The sequence below is a fragment of the Protopterus annectens genome, chromosome 1.part2, assembly GCF_019279795.1.
Source record: "Protopterus annectens isolate FY-2018-M chromosome 1.part2, PAN1.0, whole genome shotgun sequence".
Lineage (NCBI taxonomy): Eukaryota > Metazoa > Chordata > Ceratodontiformes > Protopteridae > Protopterus > Protopterus annectens.
This window is the reverse complement of record NC_056727.1, coordinates 747,895,518-747,910,871: the sequence shown is the minus strand read 5'-3', so window position 1 is coordinate 747,910,871 and position 15,354 is coordinate 747,895,518.

Here is a 15,354-nt window from a genome sequence, read left to right as displayed (position 1 = left end):
AACCCTGTAAAAGTGGAGTAACACAGGGTTCTGTCCTGGGACCTCTCCTGTTTGGTATCTACTTCTCTGAAGTACAGGCTAACACAGAAGGCATCTGGCTAACGAAGTTCGCAGATGAATGCAAACTAGGAGCCATAGTCAAGTTCCCAAATTATGTGGACATCTTATAGAAGGGCCTCACTGAGACAGATGCCTGGTGTCAGAGCCATGGCCTCAAGCTCAGTGCCAAAAAGTGCAGTGTCATCCCCTTTGGTAACAACTCTGTACCCATGAACTACCACATAGGCAGCAATCTACTTAACACTGAATGCGTGATAAGAGACCTTGGGACACAGGTGAAAAGTAGTCTCTCCTTTGATAGTCACATCGCCACAGTAGTCAGGAAGTCTTTCTACATGACACACCTCATCATAAAAGGGTTCTCATACAGGAAAAAAGAGGTCATTGTTCCCCTCTACTCGACACTCATTAGACCCATTATAGAGTACAACACCCCTTTTGGAATGTACCTCACAAGGCATCTGCAGCAGCTGGAAAGGCCACAGAAGTACCTCATAAAGAGGATTACTGGCCTCAAACAAATGCCCTACACTGACCACCTCAAAAAACTCCAGCTTTACTCTGTAGCATATCGCCTACTCTGAGGTGATCTCTGCCTAACATAGAAAGCTATATCAAACCCAGAGCCGTTGGACATGCTACACCTAAAGAAATCCCAATCCCTCTGAGCTACATGCTCTAGGGACCTAAACCTTGTCACTACAATAAACAGGACATGCTGGAGGGATAGATTCCTGTCCCAGAGACTTCCCATACTCTGGAACAGGCAACCCATCTATGTCAAGCAAAGTTCTTCATTAGCACGCTTTAAGAAAAATTTTGATGAGTGGGTGGGAAATAGGAAATACACCCCGGGGATCACTTCTGTGTCTCTGCTCAATAGTGACACAGGAAAATAACTTTCTTGGGTGGTGTAAGCCAGGGAGCCTTGTTGGCTAGGCTTACGTAGGCCCTTGGGCCAATAGCCTAGTAGCTACCTACCTATGGTAGGTACACACTGGATTTAATGTTCATCTTATTTAATGCTTGATAATATGATACATGAACAAGGCATTGAGATGCACTACTTAGACATTAATTAATGTTGAAGAGAATTATAAGCTGAGATTTTGCATCAGGTATATAAACTACTTTACTTGTATGGAGTTATCCAGATTTATTTCTGACTGTGATTTACTTGGGTTTTCCATGAAATAGAGAACATCACATTGTAAATGTAGTAAACTTTGATTAGATAATCACAAACGGACATTTATCAAAATGAATGTTTTTTATGGGGCAATCTTCTTCACCCCAAGCTCCCTGTTGATTGTAATGATCACCAGAATGGACACTATTAATCATCAGAAAGGCAAATAATTCATCTTATATGCCTTTCTTGCATTATCAAATTCAGAGACATTTTTCTTAATTCCAATATAAAAATTTGTACAGCTGAAATCCTTGGGTTTCATCAAAGACAGTAATTTAAGATTTTATGGAAAATATACTGTGTGTTACATGCAGCTACAGTTTTACTTTTTTCGTATATAAATGTTTGCTTTAAAACTCTGACAGCTTAACAGTACCTGTACAAAGATAAATAGTGCCATTTAAGAGTCTAGAACATTTCTTTGAATAATCTGGTAATAACAATATGCATTGTATTTTTTTTATAAAATGCAGAATTCACTTGCTAATGAAGTATGGCTGAATATGCTACATGCTTATCATTTATACATTATGACATTATTTACCAATCAAAATAAATATTTGTATGCTGGTAACATATATTGTTTGCAAATATGAAACATAACAAGTCTCCGTTTATTTTTGATATAAGTACTGCATACAAAAATGATAACAGTCATTGTATGAGACCATCTGAAAAAATGTTACGTTTCAGTGATGGGCTCACTTTAGAAAACTGATGAAACATAACCAAATTTTAGCATTTACTGCAATAGGGCTGCTGAAGAAATCCAATACAGTCTTTTCATCTTTCTTTGCCCTGAGAAGGTCCATCATTTGATTTGATTATATTTAGTAAGGGGGTGCAGCTCTTTCTGCACATGCATGTGTGTGTGGGAGGGCTTTGCTTACCACAGAAAAAATACTATAACTGTTTTGTTTTTCTTAGTGTTAGTTTATTCAATTTCCAGAAAAAAACATGGTACAGTCAAAAAAGATAAATAACCATGAAATTAATAAATATGCAAAATGTACCAGATATAAAGAAGTGAAGTTGTGTAAATAAATCAACTATGACAATAGATATTTAAGTGATCACTGCTGCAGCAGCCTATGGTATATGGCTTATATTCTGCTAAGGATACAATAGTTGGCCAGCTTCCAAAGCTTTCAATGCACAGTCTATACACCCAAACCATGATCCACTCAAGCTAAGTGTCTGACTAAAAGTACTGGTTTGGGTGCCAAGCCCTACAGATCTTCCATGCCAATGCTGAGGGTGGAGGCTAAAGACTTGAGATGACAACGCTAAAAATATAAGAATAAAAAGTCCACGCTCTGTCATAAAAAAAACATGCAAAAAGGGTTATAGATGGAGGGAGTAGCTACTATGGAAGTGATCATTTGAACATCTGCTGTTATGGTAAGGTTACTTACTCAACTGTACCATGTTCTTCATAAGTATCCTTGCTGCAGTTGCCTAGGGTATATGGGTAGATTACCATAGCTTAAACTGATAGGGTGGAGGAAGAGGAGGAAGGATAAGGGTCATCCCCTGGAAAATAGACCAAGCACAGTCTATCCTAGACCTAGAACAGGAATCTAGTTTATAGTGCTTTGTAAAAGTGTGCACAGAGGACCAAGTTGCTGTTTCCAGAATGGTTTTGGAATTCATCCCTTTCTAAAAAGCCACAGATGAATCCAAGGCCCTGGTAGATTGATCCTTGACTCTTGTGGTAGGTATTTCAAAAAGTAATAGCACTGAGCAAACAATATAGAAATGAACAACTGATCAGAAGTTCTGAAAAAGATTGTTTTCTCAAGACAGTACCTGAGTTGTCTGTGGATATCCAAGGTACAGAGTTAAAGATAGGGATATAGCTTGGCTTAAGCTAAGCTCTGATACCACTTTAGGTAAAAATGAAGGATTATACTTAAGAAAACCCTGTCTTTATGAAAAATGAGATAAGGTTGACCCACCTTGAGAAATTCAAACTTGGCTACTGTTTTTTGCAGAGGTCAGAGCAATTAGTAAGACTGTTTTCAATGTTAAGAACTTCAATTTATACTGGTGAGTTGGCTCAAATGAATCAACAGAAAATAAAATAAAATTGATTCCAAGGACAAGTGACCTGTTTCCTGAATAACCTCTTGTGCAACACCCCTTTCAAAGTCTTGTTCACTTGAGATTGCGTTGGAAGATGGAATTCATGGGGAGACGAGCTGACATGGCCAACAAATGAACCTTATTTGAGGATTAAGACAGGCTATAGGAGAGTAACTCTCACAAATATTGCAGAATCAGAGAAATATTAGCCCTGAAAGGTGGACATTCTTTCCTTGGAACCAACTAGAAAAACTTTTAATTTGCTAAGATATCATTTTCTCGTAGCAGGACTTTTTTTTGTCGCCATTAACATGTGCTGCACATCCTCAGAAAAAAGTTGCTTAAAACTCATCATCCATGTAGTCTCTTATAGTTGGTTGAGGTTGGGATGTTTCAAACACCACCCATCTTGTGTGAATAAATCCAGACTGTGAGGAAGCTTGTGGTAATTTCCCTCGAACATTTCCAAAAGAAGGGAGAAACACTGTTTCCTAGGGCAAAAGGGAATCATCACAATGATCTTTAGGGAGTCCTCCTGAATCTTCGTAAAGACCCTCGATATTAGTAGAAAGGATGGAAAAGCATACAAGAACATTCCTGTCCAAGGAGTTAAAAAGGCATCTGTCTTCCAGGCCTTCTGGCATGGAGTTCTGGAGTAGAATTTTGACAACTGACTGTTGTGAATGGAGGAAATAGATCTGTTTGAGGTGTTCCCCCACATCGGGCCATTCTTTGAAACCCCTTGATTCAATTTCTATTTGTGAGGGTCTGTCCTGGTTCAGCTTCTCTGCCATACAATTTTGTTCTGACAGTATGTAAGATGCTTGTAGTGTGACCTTGTGCTGAAAATGTATATCCCAGGCTAACAGGATTTATGTGCACAGTGGTAAGATCTGGTTCCCCCTTCCTTATTCATATACCATGTAAGTGGGGTGTTGTCTGTAGACAATTGAAAGAGGTACTGCAAACCACAGATAGTTGAGAAAATTGATAACATTTATAAAAGCTAACATCTCTTTTATTTTTATATTGTCTGTCTTTTTTGTTCCTAAGACTGTATATTTATTCCCGAAGGTACTGTTCCCCAAGCAAAGTTTGAGGATTGTGTTGAGAAGGTCTGTCTGCTCTGGAGAAGAAAGGGAAAATGGAGACCCAGATTCTGAGTAAATTTGGTGGCATCTCCTCCACAGAATCTCCCTTTTTGCCAATCCCAAAACTGACATCTAAAATGTCATGTGATGTTGATGCTGGGGCCATAGAGGTTTTGGGTACCATTAGGTTGTTCTCATGTGGAGGCTTGCAAGAGGTACTATGAATATTGTACAGAGACATAGATTTCTGAAGAATTCACTTGCTGAGACCATAGTCTGAGTGGGAAAAAGTCAAGAATGGATCTAAATATCTGTTTTTCCTGTGGAAGAAAAGCTGTTTGAGCTGAAGTGTCCAGCAGATACCCAGGAAAGCAATCCCATGAGAAGGACTCAGACAAGACTTCTTTAAATTCTCTTGAAATCCCAGCATAAGTAGGAGATTCCTTACTCAGGTAAGTGATTCCTGACACTTTGAAAAAGACTCTGGTGCAGATAAGCAAGTCATCTAAATATAGAAACATGTAAAATAACTGCAGTCTGTAAAAAGCTATCACAGGAGTTAGACACTTTGTGAATGCCCTTGGAGCAGTAAATAGGCCAAACAATAATACAGAGAACTGTTAATGTAGTTCAGACACAAAAAAACTTAAACATCTGGAATCAGGATCTATAGGAATGTGATGCTATGCATCTTTAAATCTGAGGTCACTAGAAAACTTAAATGGGGAATATGACATAAATTATAAGAGACAGCATTTTGAACATGGAGACTTTCACAAACAAAATCAGAAAGGAAAGATTCATAACTGGTCTCCAAGGATCTTCTTTATTTTGCACCAGGAGCATCATGGAATAAAGCCCTTCATCCATCTGAGGAGGAAGGGCAGCTTCTCTCTCCGCCTGAGCAAGGATATACTGAATGACAGGCAGGAAAAGAGTCTGATTGGTGGGTGAGGAGGACTCTCACTGACATTTGTAACCTTGATGAATTAGTCTTGGACCCCATCTGCCTGAAACAATCTGCTACAAAAGAGAGAAATAGAGGATCAGACCTTCCCAGAAGGGTTTAGGGACTCCCAGAGTGATAGGGGGAGGGAAGTTTCTCATATAGTCATTGAGACTTATTAACTTTTTTTTTCTGTGGGGAGGGCGGGCGTTCTGCTTTCTTTTGCAACTTCCCTACCATTGTTTTTTTAAACATCTGCTTTGTAGCAGCTTGCTGGGACTTTTTATTCTGCTTTTTAAAGAAAGTTGTAGAGCATTAAATCCTTTGGTAAACTTTGAGAAGGAGAGCTGAAAAATGTGAGATCCCGATAATTGGTTTCCTTCCCTTATGACACTTTTTTTAGTGTCCCTTTAAAGCAGAAGGTCCAAAAATTTGTTTGGAATCCAAGAGGGATTCAAAATATTTTTGACATCCTCTGGGTGGTTTAGAGAATGCAGCCAGGCAAACCCCTTCATAGCAGTTGCATTGGCAGAAGCTCTGGAGGCTTCATCAGCAGACTGATATGCATATTTCATACACTGGATAGTCACTTGAGACACAGAGAAAACCAAGTTACACAAAATGGAGATTTTCTTATAAGAGAAAAGAGATGCCAAAATGACAAGTATAAAGAAGGGGAGGGATTAACATTAACCAAATATCTAGGAAGAGCTGGATTCACTAAAGTAATAGCTGCTGCGACAAACCTGGGATGGAGCATAAAAACTTACAAGACTGAGGCACTTTATATAGTCTGCTTTTTTAGAGGCAGCAGGCTGACTGCCAGTGAAATTGCAGGCTGTGACAGACATCCTTCGAAGCAGACCGAACATGAGCAGTAGCAGTAGATTCTGCAAACTCCAGCTGTGACAAATCATAATACTTCCTGAGGGACTGAGAAACATCAGTGTTTTCCCATTGAAAGAACTCATTCATTCTGGATATAGTTTCAGAGAAAGAGAATTTGCCAAAGTATTGGCTGAAGCTACACTCCCGTCAGAGGAGGTTCATCAAGCTCTTGGGTCAGTAATTCTCAGGGTCCAGCCTTGTCAATAGGTACCAATGCTGCTGTATGCCAAAGCCAGTAGCCTTGCCCGGATTGAATAATTGTGAAGTGTGTCCACCTGCACATGTTTAGTGCCATTCAGCAGGCCGCATGGTTTATCAGGTCCCATAGTGGATGTATTTTTTTCCTTTGAAGAATACTTTTAACAAGCATTCATTTATAATGATAGGGGGTTTGTGACCCATAGGTATATGTGGGATTTGTATAGATAAGTCTGGGATGAAAGTTGCAATGAATTTGTTTCTAAATATATTTGCAAACAAGGAATTGTAAATATCCTTAGCTTCCAGTAGCAGACTAGCAGACAAAGTTTATGGGAAGCATTTGTGTTATGCCTTAACTTCCTGACATAAGCAAAGAAGGATTTGTAATTATCATTAGCTTCTGATGTTTCCTGTCCTGATGACATTTTTCAGTATTTGGATATCCTTTTGATGTTGACCCTGATTTGTTGGTATGTAGTTTTGCTACATATTTTAATAAGCTTTTTTCCTTCTATTGTATTATTTACTTATGCACGTGGACCACCAGGCTAGTTTGCTCTTAACCATTCCCATTTTGTTTAGCTTTGGCCGAGACTGACAGATTTATATAGTTTTCAAGGTGGGCATAACATTTATTTGCATAAGTACTAGCCTTGAAATTTGAGATTTCATCATAGAATTGTAGCACGTTTGTATACATTTGAATTCTTCCAATACTGAGATATTGCATATGTTGGTTTATGGATTTTGAAAGGGAAGGTTACCAGTTTTTGGTCGAACTTGACTGGGGTTGGGTGTACCATTGGGATAGTGCATATAGATGGAGACAGGCATTTCTAAGAATAGCAGTAATAAGTGAGAGTTTAAATTGGGGTTCATGTTGAGTCACTGAAGGCATTTAGATAAAATACCACTTGGTCAAAAAAACAAGGCTGAAAATCACTAACAACTTTTGGCAATTTTAAAAGATTCCTGTGTAGCCCACTGCGTACTTCATGCTCCCTGAAGATACTTGTTAATTTTAACAAAATGTGTTTTTTTTTGTAGAGGGCCCCCTGTGGCCTGCATGTGAGTGGGACCTCCACATCCTGCCATTTTATACATACCAGCTACAAGGTCACACAACAGTGGTGAAATGTGCATCCTCAAAGATTACAAAAAGTTGTTTTTGGCAAACAGCAAGGAGTAAATAGAATTTATTGGGATTTAACATTTCATTTCTGTTTTTCCAAGGAGTTCCCAGACAGTTATAGATGTAACAGAGTGAAAGTAGAAACAGGAAGTATGGTTATATCGATAGTTTTGGATATTGGTGAGTGAAATGGCTGTGAGTATGCAATGGAGGGACAGTACTGGTAGACAGCAAATATGTAAATGGGGTGTTGATTTTTTTAATTTTTTTCATTTCAGAAGGTGTTATGTGTTGAAATGAGTTGTTCTTACTGTTTTTAAAGTAGGAAATGTCTTTATTGATTTTCCAGAAAAATGTGATATGTACACATACTATATTGATTCATTTTTTACTGGTTTTGTGCATTGAATATTATCATTGTAAAATTATACTTCTTAGATGCTACCTGAGCAGTAGATGGCATTCTTTTATTTTGAGATTTTATTCTGCGTTGACACCCAGTGTACCCATCTTTGTTACACTAACTCAAAGCCAGTATAAGTGTACACATTTGATAGCAGTCCATTAGACCTATAAGCCTTGTCTGTAAGACAGTGGGACAAATCATTATGGACCTTGTAAACATAGACATTAACAGCCTAAAGTTCCTCAACTCATATCAGTTTGGGTTTGTGAAAGGTTGATCCCCTCTGCTAAACCTTTTTGACTTTTTGAAAAAGTCCACTGAGGTCTTGTATGAGGGCAAGCCAGTATGCATAGCTTACCCGAGCCTTGCTAAAACTTTCAAAACCATTCCATGGTTAGGCATCATAGATATATTTATCAAACTAAATGTAAATTCTTATCTTACTCAATGGATACCTAACTGTCTCACAGCTAGCACCCAGCAAATTAAGTCTGGGAGCCCATTGTCATCAAAAAGCTCACAACCAGTAGTGTTTTCTAGTTGTTGGAACTGGTACTATTCTTATTTAGTATTTACTTCTCTGACATTAGGCCTGATCTCAAGGGTCTGTCACTGTTTATGTTTGCTGATAATTGTATATGTTGTGCCATCATGAACTCCACAGGTGCTGCCCAAATTCTGCAAGGAGGACTAGCAAGCTGAAATGAAAAGTGCACCAACCATAGCTTCAACCTAAATTCTAAAATGTGTTGCATTATGTCTTCTGGCAAACAGAAGACTCTTATTCCAACATTAATGTTATCTGTAAGATCTAAAAAGACACAGTTGTCAAAGACCTGGGCTTTCCTTTGAGCAGCATGTAGCCACTGTTTTTAGGAAATCCTTCTCTGCTCATCCCCCCTTATTAGGCTCATAATTGAAAACAGTGCTCAGGCATATGATCCAACTTGAAAGACCCCAATGTTTCTTCAGAAATTAAATTAAAGGCATGAGTCTCACTACCTGTGCACATCCCCTAATATCCCTTTCTCTCTTCTCTGTCTTGTACAGCCTCCTTAAGCTGATAAGCCCCCAAACTACCATGTCCTGAGTGTCATCTTTCATATTCACAACACTGGCAATGCCATGGACACTTCTACAAAAGACCTTAACCTTCAGCATAACATGAACTGAACCTGGAGGCATGATAGAGACCTCACTCAATGAATTTCAATCATCTGGAACAGACTCCTGTGTTCAAGGTAGCTCCTTTATCCTCTTCAAATGTGACTTAGATGAATGGATGGGTTTCTGCAAAAAGATACTTGTAAAGTTCCCCTGTCCACTTTACTCTTGTGCTAAACATGAACCTACCTCTGCTGCTAAGCTTAACTGTAGAGATCATGTTACCAAAAGCCCTTTCCCTAGCAGTACCACTACTGTGATGGCAGCTGGTCTTAGTTTTTTTAAGAGGAATTTAATGACAGGGTTTTATTATTGGGAGAGAAATATTGAATGTTTTGTGATTCACTCATAGTGATGTTTCAATGTTTTGTGAATCTTTCTTTTTTACCTTTTGTGGTTCTTTCTTTTGAATTTTTAAACTTTCATGATAGAATCATCCAGATGAACTGATGTATAGTCCTTATATTCTTCTTTCCCAGATATATCTTTCTAAGGAAAAGCCATGATGAAGGCTGAGTAGGATAATATGAAACTCCAAAATGAAGATCAGCAGAACAGTTTGTTGAGAAACCAGAGAAGAAAGTTGGAATCCAATTTCATGCATAGAATATCTAGGGATTGAATGAAAAGAAAGGTATATTACTTAAATAATGCCATAGTTGGAACTAACAAATAAGAAAACATTAGGATCAAATGATAGTGGGAAATAGAACAGCTAGCTTTGAGTACAACTTTGTTTTACCAGATCTCCAGATAACAGTGATATACTTAAGGAGATAAATCAATATTTATGTCATAAATGAGAGACACCTACCGTTTTATCGGATTCACAGCTGTCAGAGTTACTACAACCAAGTACTTTACACAATGAATATTTTATGCAAAATTTTCACTTTTGTGTAGTGTTTGGATGAATACAACGTCATGAGTGATTTTTTGCTTTGATGGAATGAGGGATAGCGCATGAGTAAAGTGGACAGTGGAGCTTTGCAAGGGATCTTTTTTCCAGCAACCAATCCATTTATTTTTGGCAGTTGGCTTTTGAGGAATAAGGTGCTGTTAACGAGCTGTTTCCTGTGGTTCAGTGGTGCAAGGTTTGATTCCCTCAGCTTCCAATGCCTAACAGTGTGATTCTGAGCAAGTCACTTAACCAGACACTATTCCTGGGCAGGGAGTGAAAAGGGTCCACAGAGATCCATGCTGTACCCAGAAAACAAAAACAACTAAAATAAAATAAATGGGTTGTCTGGGGCTTTGATTGTGAGGAGAATGCTAATTTGTTTTGCAAGAATTTGGAGCTTGTGGGTTCAATTTCCAGAAAGGATCAGTGTTGTCCTTTCAATTTTCAGCTGATAAAGCTAATACAAGGCTAGTTTGATGATATATACTGTTTTTGGATGCATGTTTCTGAAATACTTTCCTAGCTGAAAGGAGAAATAATTGATTTTAAGAGAGGATCAGTGCCCAAGTGCCCAGAAGCTCCCAGTTAATTAAAAGGCAGTGACAACCATGTGGAATGCTGGAGGTCCTTGGCTCAATTCAAGGCCAGTGTTAGCATTTTGGGGGCCCCCAGTAAATGTCAAGTAGGGAGCACCTAGCCACATTCAGTCTAAGTATCACCCTCTCACTGCCACCCCTTCTAAACAACCTTTTAGTTCATGCTGCAACATTTTAGGAGTAATGCACACAGAATGATCTGTAGCTACTATGCTGTTACATTACAACAGCCATATATACCACACTATGTTGACTCATCTCACAAAACAGCATTTGAAGTGACTGCCACTTAGCTGCAACAATGATAAATTACAGCAACTCTATGTGCAAGGCTGGACTTAAGTGAAATGGTGCACTAGGCACTGTGTACTGTTTCAGCCATCCTGGGGTCCCCATACTATGCACATTACTTTTATCTTCCTTTTCTCACATTTGCCTTACTATTTAGCTTTTTATAGAATTCATGACTTTAAAATGCACTTCAGACTATATGCAAAGTTTTTTTTCCACAATATCTTCACCAACGATGGCTTGGACAGAAATTATGATTAAGGAAAGAAATCCATTGTTGCTGTTCAGCTTCAGTTTCTCTTGCATTCTTTCAGCACACCATTCCTGAACAAGACAGCACAGTAATAACCATTTAGGAAAGAACTCAGTTAAGCCAGGGCCCCCAGAAACTACTGGGTTATAGATGCTTAAGTATGCACTTTAGAGCATTTACCCCGTCCTTTTCATCCAACAGTTGCCTAAACAGGGATAAGTCACTTTTAATTACCCCATTGAGGAGTAAGGCATACCTGTCACTGTCCCTGATTGGGCCTCATTATTTTGCTCTGTGCTTTGTAAAAAGTTTGATTAGCTTGGTAAATCATTCAGGATTACGCACAGTAGATACATTCAGACATCTGAGTTTTATAATTCTTATTATCCAAAGATACATGATGATGAAAAATGTATTATCCTATTAGTTTTAAGTGAATTAGAGTAATACTTAAAATGTGTTCCCGATTTTGAACCTTTATTCTGCTATTCTTTTTGGCACTGCTCAGAATTCTTCAGCAAAAAAAGTTGAGAGTTACAGTATCTGTAGTTCTGCCAGTATTTATAAAACTTCCTATAACAGGAAACCATCCCTGAAGATCAGAAGCATCAGCTCTTGAGATCGGCCATTCTTGGCTGCTGATCTGTCTATTGCTTAGCCTATTCATGTTCATTTTCAGCTTTATCCTAACAGGGTCATATCACAGCTCTGTTCAGGTTAAAGAGCATAATCAAAAATTACTACATTTTTTCTCATTTTTCTTCAACCAGCAGCAGCTTTTGTGGGGCCCCCAAACAGTTAAGGATGACTAAGGGGACCCTGTAGCCATGAGTATTAACAGGTACCTAAAGCTGACTATGTTGTTAGTTTTAGTGAAGAGAATGTCCACTAGAAGGGTTTAACTAAGCCAGGGGTACTATGTCAGTGGTAAAACATATTAAATGGCATTGGGAAGCCTGTTACTTGATAAAACACTGTTTACTATAACCAGAGATATCTTTGAATTTTATAGGCAATATAAACAAGAGTTATTACCCACTTGGTTTATTAATTATACACACACATGTTACAAAATATGATAACTTGTTGTTGATGGTGGCCCCCAGCAACTGCAAGGTTGGCTGGTGCCTAAAGACAGCTATGCTTCAATTCCAAGACAAAGGTCAGTGTTTTCCTTTCCTGTTTCAGCATTTTTTGTAACAACTTTTATTAATGAAATCCAGGTTAACAAACAAGCGAGCAAACAACATAACCACAGAGAATACTTTTACAAAGTTTTACATAACTCAGTACTGCAAATATCATACACACCAGGCCATTGAAAGTGAGTCATGATATACTTTACAATCTATTCATCTCTTTTAATTAACTTATTCTCTTAAACTGTTCTGTTATATACCATCGACCATCAAAAATCATATCCTTCTAATAATATACTTTAAATGTGACTATAAATCCACAACCTCAAAGCAAGAAAAATAAAATACTTGTCCTAATGATATTCAACATAAATTTTTCAGTAATTTTCTGTCATAGTTTTGAAATGTCTTATTGATGCCGTGGTGCTTTTGTAACATGTTTCTTTCCCATCTACCTTCAGTATATCAAAATCTGGACTGTCTTCTGTTTCATTATTAAATATTTTACCCATTTCCATGTCCTACAGACTGTTCTTGGAGCTTAACACAATACCATATCAAACCTAGATTTGTTCACAAAATACTAGTGACTGACACGTGTATAGCTAATCACCAGTGTATGACTATTCCCCTAGAAGTTGAAGTTGTCAGTTTATAAAGACTTTTCCCTTTCAACATGATGGCATGACCTTGGAGTCTGTGTATATATGTTGCAGGGTTGAGGGTGCAGGTAGGCTTACTAAAATGCAGAAACAAATTTCTTCAATTTTTGTCTCAGATTGCTGTTCATATTTATGGTGGTTCAGTTATTTTTTATTGGTCTTTTCTCAAGTGAGTCAAAGTCTTGTCGAAGAGCATACTATCCACTTTTACAGCATCACATAATAATCTTTTAACATACCATCTCACACAGTCAACAAAAATAAGCCACTATTCTCAACTTTCAAGATTTTCATAGACCGTCCAGATTCATGCCTCATATTTTTGGTTTGTTCCTCATACAATTTGTGGTTTTCCTGCAAGTCACTGAGGATTGAAGTTAATAAATAATGACGTACATTTGTGTTTCATACTTCATATCCATCAGAAAATTTATGCAAACACAAATTGTCTTATTCTAGCACCGAAGTTTATAAGAAAAATATTTAAAATCTGCCTCCCTTTTTGGGCCTTTGTCCCACCATAGTTTGGTCTTTGTAAAGATTTCCTACACTAACAGTTTGAGAGATATGATGCTTAAGACAAAGAAACTAGACCACTCTACTCTGGTCCATTGGACCAAAAATTGTTTCATCACACAAGTGGTGCTTTGTCTGTTTTCCCTAAGTAGTACCCAGTGCATGTTATGCATTTCGCCATATATATCACTAGTTTGGAACTGGAACTTTCTTGTTGAAATGTAATCCTAGTTTTATTAATGTTGTCCAGTATAATCCCTTCATCTTCCATTATTGCTTGACATTGATTGCAACATCCACATTTTTTAGTGTGCTTTTTCCTGTTGTCAAGGTCTTTTCCTATTGTCACTTGTTCTAAGTACATTTTAATATTACGACCCATTTTATACACAAATGTGGGCTTAAAACCTACTATGTCCACTATCTCCTGATCACCTAACAAAAATTCCAATTGTTAGTCATACTCTTAACCTTGTTGGTATAAGCTCCATATTCAAGAATGCATGCTCGATTAAATGAATCTGTAGTGGCATTTGCCTTTTCTACACTAATTGGGACAGTGGTCTTCCTGTTTGCTCCCAGCAATGGAGGATACTTATATCCCCGTTCCTTAATAATGTATTTCCTAATGTCAGCCATCATAGACTTACAATAACCTCTTTCTTCAAACAAACCTGTTATAAAATCTATCTCTTCTATCATGTCTGCGTGCACAGTTGTCATTCTTGCCGCTCTGATACATTGTCCTTTGTAAATATTATACAACAGTTTCCTAGGGTGATTACTAGTATATTCTAAATGCCCGTTGGAGAAAGTGTTTTTTCTATAAATACGGGATTTGAAACCCTTTTCACCATTGGAGATGTAAGTATCCAGATATGCTATACCTTCACTGTTACTAGAGTGTGTATACCTCAGATACTCACTACTGTGGTTTGAAAATTCAATAAAGGTGTTCAAGCATTCTGGGCTTCCATCCCAAAGAATATAAATGTCATCCAAAAACCGAGAATAATGTCTGACATGTTTAAAAAATACACTTTTGAAAACCACAGACTCTTCCCAATCCAACATAACCAGGTTAGCATACATGGGGGCACATGGGAGAAGTTTTAAAAAACAAATTTATGATCACCTATATAGTATCCGGAAAAAGATATCAACAATGCCCCATACAGGCACATTGAAAAATGTGGGGATACGCATATTTTCAAATTTGCCATCTTGGAGAACATTTTTATAAACCTTAGAGGGGGTTAACTACAAGGCTATTTTAGGTTATAAAGAGGTCTGGTGGCAATTATTTACTGATGCTTCAACACCACTGGGCCTCAATGACCATATATTTATTAAACCTTTATTAGTTAGAAAACAGTTAATGTATACATAAGAGTATTGGCTGACTTAATTCTTGAAAATTCAGTTATGAATAACAATTGTATTAGTGGAGTTATATTTAGTATTATATCTGTCCTTTTTTATGTAGTAGTAATATTAACATCTATAGAGTATTTATAATAGTGGGAATAGGAATGTTCCTTCTTTCAATGTAAGGAAATACCCTGTACTAGTACATGTACATTGATTTGATACATGAGCATTCTAATTATGTATATACATGAAAAGGTTTATTCATAAGACACTCAATGAACATGTATGTTTGTGTCACTTTTTATATTTCATTTTTATTTTTTAAGTTATACATTTTATATACTTATTTTATTTTTTATTTTATTTCAGTGCATTTATGTACCACAATGTACAGTATGTACATAGGGCTAACAACATAGTACATTTTATCTTTTTGTCAGTTTTACATTTTTGGTGCGCT